The sequence below is a fragment of the Sus scrofa genome, chromosome 13 (assembly GCF_054392235.1).
Source record: "Sus scrofa isolate SSC_HxYL_T2T_F1_AM1 chromosome 13, Sscrofa_HxYL_maternal_Yorkshire_Landrace_v2.0, whole genome shotgun sequence".
Taxonomy (NCBI): Eukaryota; Metazoa; Chordata; class Mammalia; order Artiodactyla; family Suidae; genus Sus; species Sus scrofa.
The window spans coordinates 73,580,151-73,597,890 of record NC_139395.1 but is presented as its reverse complement, the minus strand read 5'-3'; the positions used below and the strand labels follow the sequence as shown (position 1 = coordinate 73,597,890).

The window sequence follows — 17,740 nt, the reverse complement described above, 5'->3', positions numbered from 1 at the left end:
TATCTGCTCTCTTTCATTAGAACAAACTTATCTGGGAGACAAATAACATCTGTAGTCCTGAGATGCCATACAACTGGACTATTACCTCATTGCAGAGGTCTCAGCATGATTTGGGTCACTGCGCTAGACCTCAAATGTGGAGTGCTCTCCATATGTGATACTGCATGCTTTTTTCTAGTCATCCTCTCTCTCTTTTTAATTTTTCTTTTTACAGTGACAGCTGTGACAAATGGAAGTTTCCAGACTAGTGGTTGAATAAGGGCTGCAGCTGCAGGCATCTGCCACAGCCATGGCAACACCCAATCCAAGCCACATCTAAGACCTACATCACAGTAACACTGGATCCTTAACCCACTGAGCGAGACCAGGGATCAAACTGGCATCCTATCCTCATAGAGACAACATCAGATTCTTAACCCTTTAAGCCACAATGGAGACTCTCAACTTTTAATTTTTCATAGCACTTTTCACCTCCTGCTCAAAACAGTTCATCAATCCCTCTCCATAGTACTGGTGACAGCAGCTACCTATATCATGGTTATTTAAGGCCCTCTATGATTTTATTTTTAAGTAGCTTATTTAAAATAACAGATGATTCTGTTTTCAGTAGCTAACACTTTCAGTCCCATCAGAAAATTCCCCATGCATTAGGAGGGCTCAAGGGAATACTTGGAACATCTGCATCTCTGCTTGCTCCTTACATAACCTAATTTCCCCATTACAGCAAATCCTCCTCCTGAAGTTCAATAGCATTTCACCACATCTAGCCCACACCAACATAAACAGGCTATGAAATACTATTTTATGGTGTCAGGAGAATACATGTTGTTCTGCCACTTTAACAAGCTTTTCCCTTTACAAATCCACCAAGTGGCTATTTTCAGTGTTCACCTAAGAGAGTGCTCAAGCTTATCATCTAAACTCTCAGATATGATGAATGACCAAGGCAAAAAACACATTTGTTAAGGAAGCAGCCCATACAAAGCTTGTAAAGCTTTGATTGATCATGTTTACCCAATGAATACAAATGTTATTGGCCTTTAAAATATATTTGAGGGGTTTATGTTTTCTTTTCTTTTCCTTCCTGAAAATGGCCTTTTCAGACCAGCATCTGCTCAGGCTTCCACAATGGAATAGTAGGGAATAGTGGTTACCAATGATTTTTTTTTTATAAGCAAAACTGATTCCCCTTTTCTAGATGTGAGGAGGTATGAAAATGATCCACCTGTAAGTCAGCCCTCAATGTTCCAGTTCCTCTTCAGGGTTCTTTGTTGCCTATATTATTTGTATATATACACACTAAAGAAATTTGTATGAATAAACCAAAATTACTGAGTTTAGCTCTGGAATCAATTGTTAAGTAGCTTTAACATTTTTAAGTCAGCACATTATTTAGCCCTCTCTGTGCCTAAGATAAAAATTCATTCAGCTAATCATTCAGTAATTATTGATTATGTACCAATAAAGGGCCAGGAAATTTTACAGGTGCTCGTTTATAGCACTAAAGGAATCAGGGTCTGCTCTCATGTAGCTTACATCTTAATTTAGAGACAATAAATAAACACGTAACACCTGAGGTGGTGAAAAATGAGAAAGAACAGAGAAAGTATAGAAATGATGATACAGAAAGGCCCTTCTTAAGAGAAAACATCTGAACAGAAATCTAAGGAAGAGACCCAGCCATGCAGATATCTGGAGAAAAGGAATTCAAGAAGAGGGGCCAAGCGTATAAGCCCTGAAGAACTTGACAAGACTACTCAGTATTAATGTGTGTGAACATTCCTTGAAGGCTTTAATAAGGCACTGTTATCATTATATCTTCAAAGGACCACACTTTCTGCCACTTCAATGACTAAACATAAATGCTATTTGTTCCCCAAAACATAATTCACCATGGAGGACACTGTAAAACCCAGAAGAGCTATTTTCACTCAACTAATACATATAAAACAACTCATTAGCATTTGTTCGATAGCTCAGTTTTAGAGCCATTTTATCACAGACAATACAGTCCTTAGCAATTTCTTATTCAATCAAAAAGATACCTAATATGACAAGAAATGCCCAATCCAGACTACAACATCAGCCAAAGAAAAAAAGAACAATTTTCCTGAAAAAATGATTTCAAAACTATCATCATCCGTCATCATCGTCATCATCAATCACAAGAGGCAGCTGCTTTAGCAGCATTATTTTAAGTCCATATTTAACTAGATGATAGCATAACCTTCTTAGGAAAGCAGAATAATCTCTCCTTACAACCCCAACCAAGTAACAGAAAAGTAGATTTGCTCTAATGTAGAAACTGGCTTTCATAAACATGCAATGGCATTTGATGATTTAATAGATACTTAGATTTTTCTTTTGAACAGCCAACATTCTATCAGGGCTGGTGAGAAGTGTATAACTCAAGGATTATTGCAGTCACTACATCAGCAAGAACTCATCAACAGAACTGACTGCATATGATGGCTGGATAGAAAGCCATCTGTGCAAATATACCTCCTAGAGCAAGAGACACTTGCCTAAATATACAGGAGAACACAATGTATTATGTGCATCAAATGATAGGCAAATCTTTCCCCCCATTCTATGCTTGTAATACCTGATTCCTCCACTCACTGTTCACATCCATGTCCCAAAACTCGTCATATCTCTTTGTATATATTTGTACTAATCGCTCAGGCTACAGAGACCATCACCAACATCTCTACATATTCATATCCCAATCATCAACACTGAGCAAGATTCAACACCAGCCCCTTCCAAAAAATTTCTCTTGGAACCCCAAAGAGAAGCATTTTTTTCCTTCTCCATATTTCACATCAGACTTCATCTCTACCTCTTTTAGGAACTCATATTCTATTCTACCTGGTAGTCGATTCATTTATTTGCATCTATCATCCTGTTTTTCCTGTTGATGAAAAAAATTACCTATGGGCAACTATAATAGTCTTTTCCTATTACAGTGTTACAGAGCTACATGGTAAATTAACAAATTCTACATAACCCAATTATGCTGCACCTTCAAACAAATATTCTCAGTTAAAAATGTGCCTTCCATCATTTCCATCATAGCTAAGGGCCAGAATCAAAGTATCTTTGAAAGCTACTTAAAGCAAATGTCACAAATAGCAGTTCTATTATGCAAAAGAAATTTCAAAAATATAATGGCAAAAAAAAAATTCCCCATTAAAAGTTTTCTTTCAGAATAAGAGGCATTAGAATTTTTTTTCATTATGATTCCCACAACAGCTAGCACGCAGCCCCGATGACAATTTGTTGAATGAATAAGCAAATGATTGTGTGATTATATGCACATTACTGTATCTCAGCCAAAGAACAAATTCGGGGAGGTAAGATGGATGCAAGAGGAGCATGTGCAAGAGAAACAGGGGGTCCAAGCTGAATTATAGGAAAATTTGAAAGAAAATAGATCAGCACTGTTGGTAAACACCATCTTAATAGAGAGTATAAGGTTAAGAATCGTGTCTGCACCTGAGGAAAATAATGAGGATTATGGACATTCTGAAAAATTAGCACACAGAAAGGGGTTCATCTAGAAAAAGTGACAGTATGAGTGTGAGAGTATATGGGAGACAAAGAGTGTACACACACACACGTACCTAACTGCATGCTTGTTGCTAGTGAAGTAGGAGGAAGGAGTGGGAGAAAAAGGGTGTTTCTCAAAAAGCAACTCTATTTACTACTGAAATATATGCATTGATTCACAAAAAAAAAGAGAAAGAAATGAAAACTTCAGCACAGCTAGACACTTTATGATTAATGAGAGGACACCTAGTTAAAGGTGGCTGGAAGGTATTATCATTATTCATGACACTCAGGACCAATGAGGCTCAATTAATAAAATGAAATATTAACTTTAGAATTTTTCACCAGTCATTTCTCTAAGGAAACAAAATGTGAGCACTCATGTTTATTGTTTCAAATTAAAATGGTACAAGTTGGAGTTCCCGTCGTGGCACAGTGGTTGGAGAATCCCACTGGGAACCATGAGGTTGCAGGTTTGGTCCCTTCCCTTGCTCAGTGGGTTAACGATCCGGAGTTGCTGTGAGCTGTGGTGTAGGTTGCAGACGCGGCTCGGATCCCTTGCTGCTGTGGCTCTGGCGTAGGCTGGCAGCTACAGCTCCGATTCGACCCCTAGCCTGGGAACCTCCATATGCCGCGGGAGCAGCCCAAGAAATGGCAAAAAGACAAAAAAAAAAAAAAAGGTACAAGTTTTAAAAACATGTACAGGGTAAATCACTAAAACTCAGGGTTCACAGCGATTTTCTTTTGCCTACCTCAGAGTCTGAGCTTCTGAAGAAGAGGTACAAGAGTTTCAAGGCAATCTGACTTTTTAAGAAATTAATTACAGCAAGAGAATCATATGCAGAGTTAATCTACACACTGTCACTCTCTTTTTCTGAAAATATGAGAACAGCTGGGACCCTTATCAATTGTGATATTCCCTAACCTGCCTATCTTATTCATCTTCATAGAGCCAGAAAGTACCTGCCACAGAGTAGCTACTCAGAAAGTGTTTAAGTTGTGTTGACTATCTAATCAATGTATCTATTTTCCCCTAACATTCATATTATCAAAATGGCAACAGAAAACCACAAATAGTTTGCTACAATTGGTTTATCTTCTTTAGATCAACAACTCCAAAATACATTCCATAGAATACTGGTTAGAGGCAAATAAAGGCAGTGGGTTCTATCCTCAAAATAAGTTAACACTTGTCCTTGAAAGGTAAATAGATTACTTTTAATTTTTAAATTATAGTTGATTTACAATGTTCTGTCAATTTCTGCTATACAGCAAAGTGTCTCAGTCATACATATATATACATTCTTTTTCTCACATTATCCTCCATCATGTTCCATCACAAGTGATTAGATATAGACCCCTGCACAATACAGCAGGATCTCATTGCTTATCCACTCTAAATGCAATAGTTTGCATCTACTAACCCTGAACTCCCAGTCGATCCCATTCCCTCCCCTTTGGCAATCACAAGTCTGTTCTCCATGTCCATGAGTTTGTTTTTTTTTCTCTAGATAGGTTCATTTGTGCCATATATTAGATTCCGGATATAAATGATATCACATGATATTTGTCTTTCTCTTTCCAAATTACTTCACTTAGTATTAGTGTCTCTAGGGCCATCCATGTGGCTGCAGATGGCATTATTTTGTTCTTCTTTATGGCTGAGTAGTATTCCATTGTATATATGTACCAAACATTCTTAATTCATTTATCTGTCATTGGACGTTTAGGTTTTTTCCATGTCTTGGCTATCGAAAACAGTATTGCAATGAATACAAGGGTGCATGTATCTTTTTCAATGAAAGTTTTGTCCAAATATATGCCCAGGAGTGGGACTACTGGATCATATGGTAGTTCTATATTTAGTTTTCTGATGTACCTCCATACTGTTTTCCATAGTGTTGTCCCAATTTACATTCCACCAACAGTGTAGGAGGATTCACTCTTCTCCATAACCTCTTCAGCATTTGTTATTTGTGGACTTATTAATGATGGCCATTCTGGTGTGTGTGAGGTGGTATGTCACTACAGTTTTGATTTGCATTTCAACAATAACTAGTGATGTTGAGCATTTTTTCATGTGCCTATTGGCCATCTGTATGTCTTTGTTGGAGAAATGTCTGTTCAGGTCTTCTGCCCATTTTTCAGTGGGATTGTTTGTTATTTTGCTCTTGAGTTGTATGAGTTGTCTGTATATTTTGGAGATTAAGCCCTTGTCTGTTGCATCATTTGCAACTATTTTATCCCATTCCAATAGCTTGTCTTTTGGTTTTGTTTTTTATGATTTCCTTTGCTGTGCAAATCTTCTAAGTTTGATTAGGTCCCACTGGTTTATTTTGAAACAGTAATAGATTTTCAGCTTTAGAACTTCTTAGTTTATTTAATATATACAATATATATTTTTTGCATATTATGGTAGATAGATAAACTGTATATAAGACATCTCCATGTATTTGACTCTATAATACTTTTTAATTAAAATATTGTACTAGGGTGACCAAATCTTTTCATACATTGAACATAAAATATCATTAATTACAACATGTTCAGCTTTGTTTCAAATATTTTCCTATAGGCAACCAGCATATATTAGTCTTTTTGATCGCATAGTCTTTTTGAACATAGATCATAAGCAATGTCTCTAACAGGATTACCTTATCAAATGAGAATCTTAACAATGTACTTTCCATACATAAATTTCCAAAGCTTAAAGAATAACTCATCTACAAATTTTGGAATGTATTTTGACCTTACTTGTGAGAAAGGCATTACCTTTTACTTGTCCACACTGAACTAAGCTGTGTGTCTCATCCATCCCATTTTGTTCATTTATTCATCTAGTCATCAAGCATTAAACCCTAAATACATCCCATGCATAGGTTTGAAAGCTGGCCAAAAAAGATGAATGTAGAAGTTCCCATTGCGGCTCAGCGGTAACAAACCTGACTAGTATCCATGAGGGTGCAGGTTCAATCCCTGGCCCCACTCAGTGGGTTAAGGATCTGGCATTGCTCTAAGCTGTTGTGTAGGTCACAGATGAGGTTTGGATCTGGCGTTGCTGTGGCTGTGGCACAGGCCAACAGCTGCAGCTTCAATTTGACCCCTAGCCTGGGAACTTGCATATGCTGCAGGTGTGGCCCTTAAAAAAAGAGAGAGAGATGAATATAAAGCTTCCTGCTCTAACAGAACCCTTGTCTCATTTGGAAAAATATAATAGTAATAACTTAAAGTTGAGGTTGCTGACATAAAAAAGAGGTGCACACACAAAGTAAGGCCAACTCTGCCTTAGAGTCAGACAAAGCTTCAAAGAGGTGGACCTTCACAGAGGTAGGTCTTAAAAGACTGAATTCACCAAGTTTTAGAGGACAGTAGATTGAGGAGTATAACCCACCAAAGAGAGTAACCACATTTGTTGAGGTGTGCAAGTAAAGAAAGACAGGAGCTTGGAAGGTTCAAATAGTGAAGCAAACTAGACCATGACCAGCTTGCATAGACTCTGGTTTGCCAAACTAAGCAATTTGGCTGAAAATTTATTAAGAGGAAATGGTGCAGATTGGAGGGCTCCTAAATTTTCTAGCTTTTTTTCTCCAAATTACTACCACATTTTGGAATGCCCATGTGAATGGACACAGACTGAAATTCTGCATGTGTTTTGTGTTTATAGGAAAAGTTCATTAACTCCTCTGCTGCTGGTCCCTTGTAAGATTATGATGACCTGTACAAGTCAGTAAGCACTTCTGTGATATACTGTGTAATTAGTCTCTCACAATGCTTACTACAGAAGAAAGTGTAATATGGCCAAGTCCCTCTTTACCCATGCCTAGCATCTATATTAAAGGACAATAGGATCCAATCTACTATTCAAAGCATAATTTTCTTACCACTGCAAACTTCACCCATGCATGGTTATGTATTTTGAATTTGTAATCTGCCTGGAACTTGGCAAAGAATATCAGTAAGAATCCTCCCCTAAGGTCAACTTTTCCATGGCTTCTTCCCAATTAAGCCTTATCTTGAATCCTTCCACCCATCTAAAATATTACGTATATACTTTAAAGATTTCCTTTTTATGACCCCCACCTTTTAAGCCTGGGTTCTGCCTCCCTTTTCAGAACATCAGCATCCCAAAACCGAAAAAGAGGAAACTTTATTCCAAGGAGAAGAAAAACTCTATATTGCTTATCTTTCTGTCTTCAGGTCCAAGAACAATGATTAATCCACCCTAAACAGGGACCGGCTATTACAGAGATGCATGGATGGGTGAATGAATGCGCAGATGAGAGGAAGAAAGACACAGGAAGGGATAAAGGGAAAAGCAGAAAGAAAAGATAGGAAGTAAGAGAAGAAAGGAAAGAGGAATGGGCAGTGGAGTTGAAAGAAGAGTTGAGTTTATCTTAGTAATTTTACCTCTATTAGTCATGATGCTGAATTCAATAACAAAGACCCAGCTGAAACTAGTCCAAATAAAAAGGGTAAATTATTGGTTTCTGTAGCTTCCAAATACCCAGGGATAGAGCTGAAGGGATTGGAGAAAGAGTTGCAGGAAACAAGATCTGAAGAGAGAGAAGTGGGGACCCCACCCTTTCTGGACTCTTTCACAGCTGCCTGTCCATCGTCTTATCTGGGGACCTTAGCTGAGTTCAATCTCATGGACGGTGACCCACCTTCCTGTATAGGGAGCACCTCATCCTCAACATTCACACTCTGCTGGACCTTTGTAGGCTGCAGGCCTACTCCTGGTCTAACCCCTTTGTCCAGAGGAATACGGAACTGTCAGATGCGGAAATTTTGGACAGTTACCCATGAATTTTGATCAGACTAGCTACCGTATCTGTTATAAAAGATAAAGTGATAAGTGCCTAGCTGTAAATGTTGACATTGCATTTTGGGTTACACGTGTCCCTTTATTTTTGAATTACGCAGAGACCATAGATGTTAAATACTACGCTAACATATAATAAAAGAATAGTAAGATTTTGGAATCAATATTGAAAAAATATTACAAAATTCATCACAACTTTGAGCATATTTGAATAACACATATAATTTCTGTCCCACCAATCTTGTGGTATAACACGAGAATCAATTAAAATGAATTACATGAATGCATGCAGTAAATTCTATGAAACTACAGTGGCCATTAGAGTTGGCATTTTTGCTGTTTTTAATACTAAATTTATAAAAAAGCAGAGCAAGAATGGCCAAAGAAAACACCTATTGCCTTACGATTTCTATCAAATATTTCCTTCTGATCTTTGATACAATAAATATTATTCATTTAAATCCATTTTAACTGTGTTTTCCTAGCACCAATATAGATTTTTCATGGTCTCTTGCCTAACACCTAAGACCAGGCATGCAGATGCAGTTTTTTTGACCTAGTATTTCTTAACACTTAGGACCTGTATTTGAAGTGAAATAAATGATGGTGTGAGATGATTTATACAGTGAGGCAGAAAACAAGAGGGTAAGTGAGATCCTCTGAAAAGGAAAAAGCAACAATAAGTGGTCCACTAACTCCAAATGTACCACTTGGGAAAAATCAAGCCTGAACCTCTACTACCTCATCTGGTATAGTTTTAATTTTAGAAAATAATTCAGTAAAACCTATGTGTGTAGCTTAGAAAAGCATGGTTTATGCTAAAGCAGGGAAGAGAGAAGACAAGGAGAAAAGTTACACAATCAGACTAGGGGATGGACACAGAGAATATGTTGGTCACAGGGCAGGATGCATTAGATGAGCTACAGAAGAAGAGCAAATTGACAACAATGACCTTTGAGCAGGAAGTTCTGACTAGAGGGTCTCTGGGTGGCCTCCTGGAAGAGGCGGAAGTTCCACTAGACATTGAAGCTTTGACAGGTAAGGACTGGAAGGAAGGGGTTCCTCTGACAAAGGAAACTGAATAAAAGGCAGAGAGGCAGGATCAAACATTGGGTGAAATAACAGGTGACAACAGTATCAAGAATATCAGGAACATGAAGTGATAGAAAAAATGACAAGTAAACATGGTAAGATGCTCAGTGTTGGCATTATAACCATCTACCCAATAGTATACTTAGCAATAAGAGTTAAGTAACAGAAAAGGAATTAATTCATTAGAATATGTATAATATTTACAACTTTTCTAATTAGTATTTTATTGGCCTCTGAAAATAACTACATCTAGATACTCTATTTATGTGTTCATACAATTTCAGTAACAAAAAACCCCATTATTTTAAGTGTTTATTTTTAAATATTTCCCTTAAAATTTTCTCATACTGATTTGTATTCCTCTGAAAGGAAATAGCACATTTATATATTGCCTTTGTCAAGACTATGCTGAAAAACACCCTTTGCCATAAAAAGATTTTTTTTTCTAATGGCATATAATCAAGCATGCACTTCATTAGTCATTAAAACTTACTGCAAATATTAAACAGCTATGTAGCAATTGCAAAGAAAACAAAGAAATTGATTTCAAACGCTAATGCCTATGATTTGTCTCATAAAGCACAGGAAAAAAAAAATCCTGCAGAAAGAAAGATACGCAATGAATATTTTATTTCCATTTGATTTACAAAGGTTTAAAATATAGTTTTTAATATCTGGCACTCATGATGATAACCAAGTTTTCTTAAATGAAGTTAGTGTTTTAATAAGCTTTGCTGCTTGTCATTACCATTTTCACAGATGAGTTACATTTTTTTCTAAACAATGAATAACTAACATGTAGGCTGATTCATATAAAACTGATACCATCTCACCATTTCTCACTTACAAAAATGGTAATTTTTTAGATCTAACCTAAAAGACAAAAATCATAGAATCATAGAATCTTAAGAGTTAGAAAAATGATCTGACAGATCTAGTGGATTATTTGGCCTGGTTCATAAAAATCCCTTTTTATAAAACAGCAGTTGTTTAATAATCACTGTTGGAGTGTTTGAAATAAGGTTAAAATAATATATGTATGAATAGGAACAAAAAGAAGCACTCAATGCAGAATTAGCCCAGTTCTCAAAGAGATCTTTTTCCACAAAACTCATTTCACATGTTTTTTTAAACAAAGGAAAAAAAATCTCAAGCAAATACCTAACATCACAGTATAAAAGGTGCCTGAACATTATTGTGAGTTGCTTACATGACCAGACAAAGAATATAAGGGCTCATTATTTAGACTAAAAATATAATGGATTTATTTATCTAATTTCAAACAAAAGGAACTAAAATCAGCATTCTTAGATAACATTCTTTTATCTAAGTAGCTTGGAAGAATCAAGTGAATTATTCAAACCTAGAAAAGGAAACCACTAAGAAAATAGATATTTTAATGCTCTTCAGCTTGCAACCTACCCAGGAAAAGAGGAATCAGATAAAAGATAACCTTGAGCTTACAAGATTATATGGGATTCTTTCAAAATCAGAGATTTCTCAGAATAAGTCCATCCTGAGTCTCCAAGACATGTAGGACAAGAGGGCAAAGAGGGAAGACTGCCTTCCTAGAACCACCCCAACCTCAGAATTCAGTAAGTCAACAAGAATATTGCTGATCAGATGAAGAATCCATTGACCCTTCCTACTCTCTTCTCCCAATAAATTGACTGAACTTACTCTGTCACCCCTTACTTCAGAACAGTTTTAACAACATGAAACTACTCATTTCTAAACTTTAGCTTTTTTTTTTTTTTTTTTTTTGAAATAAGAAATGAAAAGTATTTTAGGAAAGAAGGAACCCCAGAAATCATGATTTGGCCCACTAACCATACACATGAGGAAAGTGAGCCTTGGGGAAAATGAATCCCTCAAGACCCCATAACTCAAGAAGCCCGGGCTGACTACTTACTGTGGTGGCTGGACAGTGTAGGACACCATCCCACTTTGCTGTAATTTGGTCCTTTTTGCCATGGGATTGGGTGGCATGTGTGTCTGTGGATGTATCTGTGGGTAGCTTAGGCATTAATACACTTAACGCTCAATTTTGTACTGATTAATTAATCACTCCTAAAGGATCAGTAATCCTTTTTAAGTCTAAAGATCTTTCCCATAAATTAAACTCTGTAATGCCACAGGATTATCTGCAATTGGGTAACCAAATACAAATCACATTATTATCACAGAATTACCAAGGTACACATTGCTAAAACAAATGAACTGATAATTCTACAGTATATGATGTATGCACTACACCAAAAGGAATAAAGACAGAAAACTTGTACAAAATATAAAGACATTAGGTTGAGAAACCAAAAAGATGATTTTTAAGGTTTTTCTATTACAAACAGAACCATCTGATCATTACACATGACAGCATACAAAAAACAATGTTTATAAGGTTGTGTTCCAAAATCCACATGTTAATAATATTAGACTTTGGCATAGAAAAATATCAAATTTTCACAAAAAGCAAAGATTTACAACCAAACAAATATGTGAAGGAAAATAAATAAATAATATTCATAATATATGAATGTTATATTCATAATAAATTAAATTACATATTATATTTTTGACACTCAGATAATAAATTTTGGATAGTTAACCTTCCTACTTTGAAAAGTATACTATATTAAAATGCATTGAAAATGAAATTTAATGATAAAGTATTATTTGCAAATGAATTCTGAGGACCACACATTACATTTAAAATCACCTATCTTGTGATTTAATATAAAATTTATTGCTATTGTTTTCTGTATATTTTATTTACCTACATTATAAACTAATTCCATAGTACATAAGGAAAAGGAGTCCCAATTAATAAGATCAAAACTTTTATAAAACTCTTCAAAGATAAAATATATTTATGTATTTTATTACATGTATGTTTTTAATAAAATGGTACATACCCCCAACGAAGTTATGCATCCCAAGGTCAATTGCACATCACCTAAAATAAAGAAATAGGTTTTAGAATAAAGCATAAAGTTAGACTTTTTTCTTACAAGTTGCATTCTAGTAGTATCACTGGTTTGAGAAAAAAGTCTCAATGGCAACTCACATTAGAAAAGGTTTTTCTCAAGAGCAGATAAAGATGGCAGAGGAGTAAAAGGTTGCATTTACCTTCCCCACAAACACGTCAAAAAAACACGTCTACATGGAAAACGACTCAGACAGAACATCTGAATGCTGGCAGAAGAACTTAAACTTAAACCTCCAAAAAGGACAAGAAACCTGTGACATAACTGGGTAGAACAAAAGAAAAAGAGAGAGAGAGAGAAAAGGACTTAGGATGGGACTAGCATTCCCGAGAGGGAGCTGTGAAGGAGAAAAGGAACCCACACCCTGGGAAGCCACCTAACTGATGGGGAGATCAGCTGAGATGGAGGGACCTCAAAGTTGCCGAGAAAAGCACAGCAAGTGGACTGAAGACAAAGTAGAGCGAGAGCCACAGAGATCATCTGAACCACCGGCCTGACACCACAGCCTGAGATGCTTGGGCAGAGGCTGGGTGCTGAGACTTAGGCTCCAGAGGTCAGTCCCTGGATACGACTAGGGTTCGCTGTGTGGGGACAGCCTAAGGGGCTAAGGAGAAGTATGCCAGGGGCAGGGGAGTGTGTGCCATGAGTGGGGGAGTGGAACACCATGGCAGAGGGAACCCAGAGAAGGTCTGGACCCACAGGAGAAGCAAGGCTCCATTGTTGGGGAGGGTGAGAGGAGGAGGGGCAGACCACCATAGGAATTTCCCTGCACCCCGGCTCTCAGGTTCTCAGAGGGTAAGGAACCTCTGTTGCAGGCTACGGGTGGCAAGAAGCCACCTGCTCTGGCTATGGGAGACTGGCGCTTCTTGTGCAGGCTACAGGTGGCCAAGAAACTCTTGTGTGGGCTAAGGGGCTAAGTGCAGGGATAAGTGCAACATGATGCCTCTTGCATGGTCCACAGGCAGCAGGGATGAACAGTGGCAGTCATCTTGGAGCCAGAGGAAGGCATGGACTGCCACCAATGGGGGCCTGTGAGTGGGCTCCACCTGAGGACTCAGTCATATCCAGGGTCAGCAAAGAAAAGGGAGGAGGGGGGACTGCAACCAAGCACCACACATTGTTGCTCTCACCCTCCTAGGAAAAAAATCCACCCTGCAGCTGCCACTTCCAAACGTTTTGGGCAGTACCCAGATGCTTGATCACTGTCCTTTCCCAAGACCCTACAAATAGGAGTAACAGGTGCAAAACTTCCTGTGTGGGCTAGGTGAGATGGGGTGCTTCTTGCGTGGTCTGCAGGTGGTGAGGGTGAACCACCACAGTTAACCTATGACTCCAGAGGTGGGCGTGGCATGCCAACACTAGGGGTCTGTGAGCAGGTACCAGTTGAGGCCCAGTCACCTCAAGGTTACCATAGAGGAGGGCACTGTGACCAAACACCACCTGTTGTTGCTTTTGCACCCCTGGGAGCACAACGGCCCCGGTGCTGCCACTGCCGAATGCTCCAGGCAGTACCCACACACCTGATCTCTGTCAATTTTCAGAATCCTGCAACTAGGAGCAGCCTGTGCAGCACTTCCTGTGTGGACTTAGTGAGACAGGGTGGCTTCATGAATGGTCTGCAGGTGGCGGGGACAAACCACCACAGTTATCACTGACTGCAGAGGTGGACGTGGTCCACTACCACTAGCGGTCCCTGAAAAGGTAACACTTGTGGCTCCAATCACCTCAGAGGAGGGCACTGCAATCAAACACTACCTGCTGTGGCTCTCACTCCCTTTGAAGCTCACACACCCTGAAGCTGCCACTGCCAAATGCTCTGGGCACCTTGTCAATCTGCTTAGGCTTGTAACCACTTCCCAGGGGCCTGCAACTAGGAGTAGCCTGCGCCACCTTCTTGGAGGTCTCTGTTACTGTTAAGAGCTCAGCAAACAGGAACAGAGTACTAGCCCTAACCATTGCCTCCTTCTCCCTAGAAATACACTCAGCACCCTGGGGATAATAGCCTGCTCACACCAAAGAAACAGATATCAAATATTTAAACTCCCATGCCAAAAATAAATAGTTACCCTTCAGGAAATACAAAGGGGTATTCTTGAATAGAAGTGGCCCTCCAAGACTATAGTTTGGCTTCCCTAAACTCACAGAAAAAGAAAAGCACAAGCAAGATGAAGCAGCTTAGGAACCATTCCCAGTTAAATGAACAGCAGAATTCACCTAAAGCAACAAAGAATGAAACATACCTTTGCAGTCTGACATTCCCTTATACTTAACAGTTTGCTTTTCTCTTGCTACTTTTAGAATTCTCTATCTTTAATTGACAGAGTTCAAAAGGGAAATAGTGAAAATACTGAAGGAATTAAGGCTGAATATCAAGGAATTAAGAGTAGACATGAACAGTAATGCAGATTCCTTTATAAAGGAACTAGAAAATATAAGGAGGAACATAGAAAAATTAGAAAACTCATTTGCACAGATGCAAATTGAGCTAATGGCACTAAATAGCAGTATGAATAATGCAGAGGAATGAAATAGTGACTTACTTGGATGATAGAATAATGGAAATCATCCAATCATCCAATCAGCAGAAAGAAAACCAAATGAAAAAACATAAAAAGCAATATAAGAGATCTATGGGATAATATAAAGCAGGCAAATCTACGCATAATAGGAATTCCAGAAGGAGAAGAAAAAGAAGAGAGGATTGAAAAAACATTTGAAGAAATTATGGCTGAAAACTTTCCAAATCTAAAAGAAACTGATATCAAGATACAGGAAGCACAGAGGGTCCCAAACAAGTTGAACCCAAATATATTACAATAAAAATGGCAAAAGATAGAGAGAGAATTCTAACGGCAGCAAGAGAGAAGCAAAGCATTAAGTATAAGGGAATCCCCATAAGCCTATCAGCTGATTTCTCTACAGAATCACTACAGGCTGGAAGGGAGTGGCAAGATATATTTAAAGTGCTGAATGGAAAAAAAAATTGAGCCTAGAATACTGTATCCAGCAAGAATATCATTTAAAATAGAAGAGAAAAAAGAATTTCTCCAAAAAACCAAACCTAAAAGAGGACAACAATATTAAACCCATTCTAAAAGAAATATTGAAAGGTCTTCTCTAAATTAAAAAAAAAAAAGTAAGAAGAAATAGGAAGGAGGAAACCACAACTGCAAAGAAATCACTTAAATAAGCCAGCATACAGATCTAAATATGAAGATATTTTTAAAAAAAGGCTTCATATCACAGAATGTGGGGAAGGAAAGTAAGAGAACATAGATTCCATTTTTTTATTTAATTATGTATTTCAGCCTATATGACAGTCAGGCTAAAGCAAGCATATACAGGAAGAGGTTAACATACTTAGAAAAACAGGGCAACCACGTATCAAAAACAAATACTACATTCAGAAAAATTAAAAAGAAAACTACTCAAGCATAAAATAAATGGAAATCATCCAAACAAAAAAAGAAAGGAAGAAAAGAAAAACTGGAAAAAAAGTTTTAAAATGGCAATAAATACATATCTGTCAATAATTACCTTAAATGTTAATGGACTGAATTCTCCAATCAAAAGACACAGTGGAAGATTGGATAAAAAAAAAAGCTACAATCAGCTGTCTATAAGAGACTAATCTTAGGGCAAAGGACACATACAGATTGAAAGTGAGGGGATGGGAAAAGATATTTTATGCCAATGGACAAGACAGGAAAGCAGGAGTTGCAATATTCATATCAGATAAAATAGACTTTAAAATGAAGGCCATTAAGAAAGACAAAGAAGGACACTATTTAATGGTTAAAGGATCCATTCAAGAAGAGGATATTACCTTCATCAATATATATGCCCCTAATATAGAAGCACCAAGATATATACAACGACTACTAACAGACATAAAAGGAGAAAGTTATGGAAATACAATCATAGTAGGAGACTTTAACACCCCACTTACATCAATGGACAGATCCTCTGGACAGAAAATCAATAAGGCAACAGAGATCCTAAAGGACACAATAGAAAAGCTGGACTTAATAGACATTTTCAGGACATTACATACAAAAAACTATCAGAATATACATTCTTCTCAAGTGCACATGGAACATTCTCAAGGATGGATCACATACTGGGGCTCAAAGCTAACCTCAACAAATTTAAGAGTATGGAAATTATTTCAAGTAGCTTCTCTGACCACAACTGCATGAAACTAGAAATCAACCACAGGAACAGAAATGAGAAAAAACCAACTACATGGTGACAAACAACATGCTACTAAAAACCAAATGGGTTGGAGTTCCCGTGGTGGCACAGTGGTTAACGAATCCGACTAGGAACCATGAGGTTGCAGGTTCGATCCCTGGCCTTGCTCAATGAGTTAAGGATCTGGCCTTGCTGTGAGCTGTGTTGTGGGTAAAAGACGCGACTCGGATCCCATATTGCTGTGGCTCTGGCATAGGCCTGTGGCTACAGCTCCGATTAGACCCCTAGCCTGGGAACCTTCCATATGCTGCGGGAGTGGCTCAAGAAAAAGGCACAAAGACAAAAAATAAATAAATAAATTAATTAATTAATTAAATAAAATGGGTCAATAAGGAACTCGAAAGGGAAATTAAAAAAAAAAACCTCAAGACATATGATAATGAAGACAGAACCACTCAAAATCTATGGGATGCCACAAAAGCAGTGCTTAGAGGGAAGTTCATAGCAATACAGCCCTTTCTCAAAAAAGAAGAGAAATCTCCCATGGACAACTTAACCCACCACCTAAATGAATTAGGAAAAGGAGAAAAAACAAAACATAAAGTCAGCAGAAGGAAGGAAATCATAAAGATCAGAGAGGAAATCAATAAAATAGAGATTAAAAAAACAATAGAATAAAATCAATAAAACCAAGAGCTGGTTCATTGCAAAGATAAACAAAATTGAAAAACCTCCAGAAAGTCCAGGATCAGATGGCTTCACAGGCGCATTCTACCAAACATTAAAAAAAGGAAATTATCCCCATTCTCCTTAAACTTTTCCAAAAGATTAAAGAAGTAATACTCCCAAAGATATTCTAAGATGCCACCATCACCCTAATACCAAAACCAAAGACACCACCAAAAAAGAAAACTATAGGCCAATATCTCCGAAGAATACAGATGCAAAAATTCTCAACAAAATTTTAGCCAAACGAATCCAACAACATATAATAAAGATCATACACCATGACCAGGTGGGATTCATCCCTGGTTCACAGGGATGGTTCAACATATGCAAATCAATCAATGTCATACACCACAGTAACAAAAGA

General features: G+C 37.6%; 1 protein-coding gene across 41 annotated transcripts in view; it reads right to left on the bottom strand.

The window, feature by feature from the left end:
- Positions 1-17,740, bottom strand: part of CNTN4 (contactin 4) — a 1,001,048-nt gene that overhangs the window by 818,548 nt on the left and 164,760 nt on the right. For 30 of the 41 annotated variants that reach the window (XR_014823611.1, XM_084989189.1, XM_084989188.1 and 27 more), the window contains one exon: positions 12,382-12,422. The exons of 4 other annotated variants lie outside the window; for them this stretch is intronic. The gene's annotated coding sequence lies outside the window, so the exon portion shown is untranslated. Of the gene's footprint in view, positions 1-12,381; positions 12,423-16,402; positions 16,452-17,740 lie in introns of all 41 variants that reach the window. 7 more of the 41 variants (XM_084989167.1, XM_084989177.1, XM_084989174.1 and 4 more) reach the window with 1 other exon arrangement.